The following is a 6,000-nucleotide window of genomic DNA, read 5'->3' as shown; positions in this document are numbered from 1 at the left end:
GATAGCAGAAACTCGAACTACGCTGAACATAATTTACGCACAGCATACATCAAAATTATGGGATGTTTTGCACTGATTTGGCCAGATTGTGCTGAAAAAGCCAGTGGAAACTTTAAAGAGTGCTTGTATCCAGCATCCGCATATAGTATATTCATAATTTAAAACCGCTTAATTCAAATAATCTGAATTTTTTTAGCATTTTGCTGTTATTTACATCACGTGATTCAATTTATTGGATAATTCAAATTTTTTTATTGCAAAAAATGACTTACATTTTATGAAATAAAAGCATATATCTGATTGAATACACTTTTACAAAGTTTGTTCCTGACATCATTACTGGTATAGCTGTTACTACTATATGCAGTTCGAAAAATCTTTTTTCTTTGTTCAACCTACCCAATTTAGCACAACAGGATTCTGCTGTACATTATTTACACAACCTTTGCAATTCCTACTTTTATCTTCTGTGAGGCAAATCCTAACTCCTAATGCAAAATACAAAAGAAGCTTGGATCCAACTGACTAACAGGATGTATCTTGTTAACAGAGCAGTCACTCCAGTCATACAAAATGACTGTCATATGAATGGCTCATTTTTGACAGTTAATGGCACACAGATTCAATTTTAAAGTCTAGCTAAAAAGTGTATTATATCTGTTGTTTCTGCCCCGAATCTGTACACCTGAAAGCAGTTTATTTAAAGTGATAAAAGCCACAAAATATTACATTGCTAGTTGTTTCAGAAACATTTTCAGATTGCTTAATTTACTGAAGTGTCAACATGGCTCAATGGTTCCACTCTTGTCTTTGAGTCAGCAGTTCAAGCCCCATTCCACTCCACTTGAGCACATAAACTAGTTCAACACTTGTGTGCAGTACTGAGGGAGTGCTGCATTGGTGGAGGTGCCGTCTTTCAGATGAGATGTTAAAGTGAGACCACATCTGTTTGTTCAGGTGGATGTAAAATATTCCACACCACTATTCAAAAAAGAGCAGCGAGTTCTCCCGGTGTTCTCATAGTTCCTCAATCAACATCACCAAGAAACAGGTTATCTGGTGGTCATTCCTGCATTTTGTGGGACCTTGCTGCGTGTAAGTTGGCTGCTGTGTTTGCCTACGAAACAGTGACTACACTTCAAGCCAAAAAGTGCTTCACTGGCTGTGCAGCACTATGGGACGTCCTGAGGGCGTGAAAGGCATTATATAAATGCAAGTTCTTTGTATATTGGGTAGTGCTTTGCTTCGAAAAAAATCCTTCTTTTTCCCAATATTTTTGAATTCTTTTCGAAAAATAAGACTCCTTATATAAGGTTAGCATTGCCTTGAAATTATTAGTAAAAACTGATATTGGTCATACTGGAGGGGTCTGGCTCCATATGAATATGAGAAGGAGATTAAAAATTTGTGTGGAGTCTGACAGTTCTGTGATCAATGCTTCCATTTTTTTGCAATTATTAGTGTGAATTAAAGAGTAATAAAAAAATCTTTCCAAACTCAAGCCCTCTTACAGATATTCATTTGTTCAGCCAGTTAATATCAGTAATGTGTGGTTTCAATGCTGACATTGACCTTTGTGTGGTGCCTATGGGTGGGACAGCATTGACACTCAATGTGTGAGACTGAGATCTTTACTACATTATCAGATAGAAATTGGCATTGGCAGTTATCTCACTGGAAAGGCCAATAAACTTTATATCTAACAGGCTGTCCACTAATGAAATTAAGTCAAACTCCTGTCTGTATCAGCCATTTACCTATACTAGTCTGATACTTTTAAATCTAGACTCATCTGTAGGAGCCGAAAGACTTACCTGTTATGTACTCATCGCTGCAAGTATGTGCACCAGGGGACAACCTGGAAATAGCAACCACCTGTCTTTAATGGGCCGTCCCAACAGTTAGGTCATCATTGGTGGGTTGCAGTGTATTTCCAGCTTAGCAGAGACATGTGACTGATGTGGATACAAATAGTTCCTTACCTGTCACTCCCACAGTAGCTGTGCCTTCACACAGTCTACGTGGAGCAACATGCTGCTCAGCTGCTTGGCTCACCTCCAGTTGCAACACATCAAGCCTTTTGGATTCCATCCAGTCTCAACATCTAAAGATCATTGTTGGTGTCCCGGTAGGTGTTGTTTTGTGAAATCACCAGCAAAATGAGAATTAAGAAGGAGCTTTTTAATTCAGAAATAAATTGTAATACAATGAAAGGTGACTTGATCTAAGTGCTCAAAAAAGAAACTAACATTTTCAAATCAGCAGGAAATTGAAGGACATAGATTCGGATGCAGAGCTGAAATGTAATACAGAAGGCCTAGATTGCATTGATAGATGCACACTACGTACAGGAAAGTTGGGTTAGAAATGGCTGACTATAAAATTAATCAAACATTCAGAAACCTAGATTATCAAGATTATCACTGGATGAGCCAAATGACTTTTCCCCATTTCTAAGCATTTTTATGTTTCTGCAACCCATAAACTGTAGGAACACTGTTTGGAAATTTTACCTCATCCTCTATGTGGCCTATGGGACACTTCATTCCTCCCCTCTGGCCTGCTGCCTTTTCTGAAAATTGTTCTGGATTAAATGTTTCTCAAAGCCCCTGTCCCCAGGACCCGAAGGAATGAAATACACAATGCATGATTGCTGCATCCTGCAATTAAGCTGCAGGACAAACTTCCTTGCTTGGTTTAAGCAAACTTGGATCATTGATTACTCAATACAACAGCACATTTTGTTTTATATGTTGGTACTACCAAAGGCAGCTGTAACAAGGACAGATGTTTCATGAAATTGAAACTAATGTTTTATGGCAGCACAGAGATTCTACTGGGAAACCAATGTGCAAGTCAAAGGTTTCTTCCCCTCTAGTACTCATACTGTGACCTTAGGACCCACCTCACCCTTACCTATTGTCCTTGGTAGTCCTACAACTCTCTGTATCTGTTCCTTTTCTGCAATGTTGTGTGATGTTGTTGGGCCAGTATTCAATGCTCACTCCCTTTTACATTCCAACAACAGTTTTAGTCAGGGCCTTTCGCTTACACTATAGATGCTGGGATAGCCCTGCCATGTGGTAGCATTCCCAATGATGCAGGTGACTACTTAACAAATTTTTATCTCCTCCCCAAGAGAGGTGCCTGAACTTCACTCTCCAGTTCCCCATGGCTTAGATCCGGACCTCACTCTGTGACAAATCATGGCCACAGACCTTTGCCTTACCACAGTGTAGTATTTGTGTGAGCAAGTTACTGCTTGGGAATACAACCCTCCACTAAAATCCAGTGTGTAACAATGCTGACAAGCAACTCTGATTCAGGAAGCAATAGTTAGTTCTGATATAAATGTCTTTTTACAAGGTTCAGTACCAGTCAACAACAATGTCGGGCACAGGGTTGCACAGGCAGGAAAGGGAATGTGTGAAACTTTGCATTGAACTTTTGGATTAATACAACATTTTGAAGTGCCATTGCCCAGAGCCACTTCATTGGTTTGCTTATAAATATAAGATGTTAACAGAATCTTCAAACCACAGAGATGTAAATTTAATGTCACGAACAAAATGGCTTATTAAAAAACCTCTTTAATCATTTGAGAATGGGGGGAGGTTTTACACAAAATAAAAACTCTAAACGCTGAATTGATTGGTCATTGATAGAGCAGTAACTAAATATATTACATGGTGTGGTATTGAGTTATACAGACAAGGACTATCCCAGGTTCAATCACTGACCTGTGTTAGATTAGCTTATCTCAGCTTCAGTGTTAAATGAGAGTGGAATAAATTTCAAAAACTGATAAACAAACATAATTGCCTCTCTTCTTTCACTTTGTTCTCAACATCAATCATTCATTCACATTGAACATCTGGTCACGGTAGTAACAAACCTCATTATAATTGCACTTCAGAGTTTGATGTACCTTTTTGGATCTTACAACCTGTAATTGGCCCTATGGAAATTATAACCAAGTTTATAACACATTTTTGTATTCCATATTAGGAAAAAAAATTAGCAGGGATTTTTAAATGAGACGAAATAATAAAAATCGCACTCCTTCCTCGGTGTAATTGCATCTTTAAAAGCGTTTTATATTCAGGATCTAAAACTCTGGTATTGTTTTTGAAACAGTGAACAATATTGGTATTTAAAAATATGGTGAACGTTAAGATATGTTAGCTGACTTTTCACATGTTTTTTTGGGGCATTTTTTTATATTAATTGCATCTCCCATGGAATTGCTCATGATAAATTAGAAGATAAATTGTAAGGGCTTGGGTGTTATATCATGACACACAATGTATTATTCTGCTGTTACAGTAGAGCTATGTTTAACCTGGCCAGTCCCTTTAAGAGCGAGAGGGTTTAATTACTGTAAATAGATATATGCCAAGGTCAAGCAGACTCCAATTCCTTTCATCTGTTTGTCCCATTTATTGCTACTCTCTAACTTCTGTTGCAAACCAATTCGCAATCCATCCGGACAATTTGTTACTTATTTCCGTGAGCTGAAACTTCTCATTAGTCTCAAATAAGGACTTTTGTCTAACACTTTTGAAAATTCAGGTAAACTATATCTACTGGATTACCCCCAATTGTCCACCAACTTACTTACTTCGTCAAATCCAGCTAGATGTAACAAGCACAGGATTGCACAAAGAAACCTTGGCACAGCTCACTGGAAATACCACATGCTCCCATGTGTTTTCCTTCACTTTGGTTAAGTGACGGAACAAGCATTCTATTAGACCATGGCTTAGGCTATAAACTATGAGGTTTTTTTTATTCGTTCATGGGATGTGGGCTACGCTGGCGAGGCCAGCATTTATTGCCCATCCCTAATTGCCCTTGAGAAGGTGGTGGTGAGCCGCCTTCTTGAACCGCTGCAGTCCGTGTGGTGAAGGTTCTCCCACAGTGCTGTTAGGTAGGGAGTTCCAGGATTTTGACCCAGCGACGATGAGGGAACGGCGATATATTTCCAAGTCAGGATGGTGTGTGACTTGGAGGGGAACATGCAGGTGGTGTTGTTCCCATGTACCTGCCGTCCTTGTCCTTCTAGGTGGTAGAAGTCGTGGTTTTGGGAGGTGCTGTCGAAGAAGCCTTGGCGAGTTGCTGCAGTGCATCCTGTGGATGGTACACACTGCAGCCACTGTGCGCCGGTGGTGAAGGGAGTGAATGTTTAGGGTGGTGGATGGGGTGCCAATCAAGCGGGCTGCTTTGTCCTGGATGGTGTCGAGCTTCTTGAGAGTTGTTGGAGCTGCACTCATCCAGGCAAGTGAGAGTATTCCATCGCACTCCTGACTTGTGCCTTGTCGATGTTGGGAAGGCTTTGGGGACTTAGGAGGTGAGTCACTCACCACAGAATATCCAGCCTCTGACCTGCTCTTGTAGCCACAGTATTTATGTGGCTGATCCAGTTAAGTTTCTGGTCAATGGTGACCCCCAGGTTGTTGATGGTAGGGGATTTGGCAATGGTAATACCGTTGAATGTCATGGGGAGGTGGTTAGACTCTCTCCTGTTGGAGATGGTCATTGCCTGGCACTTGTCTGGCGCAAATATTACTTGCCACTTACCAGCCCAAACCTGGATATTGTCCAGGTCTTTCTGCATGCGGGCACGGACTGCTTCATTATCTGAGGGGTTGTGAATGGAACTGAACACTGTGCAATCATCAGCGAACTTCCCCATTTCTGACCTTATGATGGAGGGAAGGTCATTGATGAAGCAGCTGAAGATGGTTGGGCCTAGGACACTGTCCTGATGAACTCCTGCAGCAATGTCCTGGGGCTGAGATGATTGGCCTCCAACAACCACCACCGTCTTCCTTTGTGCTAGGTATGACTCCAGCCACTGGAGAGTTTTCCCCGATTCCCATTGATTTCAATTTTACCAGGGCTCCTTGGTGCCACACTCGGTCAAATGCTGCCTTGATGTCAAGGGCAGTTACTCTCACCTCACCTCTGGAATTCAGCTCTTTTGTCCATGTTTGGACC

Source organism: Heptranchias perlo, chromosome 23 (genome assembly GCF_035084215.1).
Source record: "Heptranchias perlo isolate sHepPer1 chromosome 23, sHepPer1.hap1, whole genome shotgun sequence".
Lineage (NCBI taxonomy): Eukaryota > Metazoa > Chordata > Chondrichthyes > Hexanchiformes > Hexanchidae > Heptranchias > Heptranchias perlo.
This window is presented reverse-complemented; position numbering follows the sequence as displayed.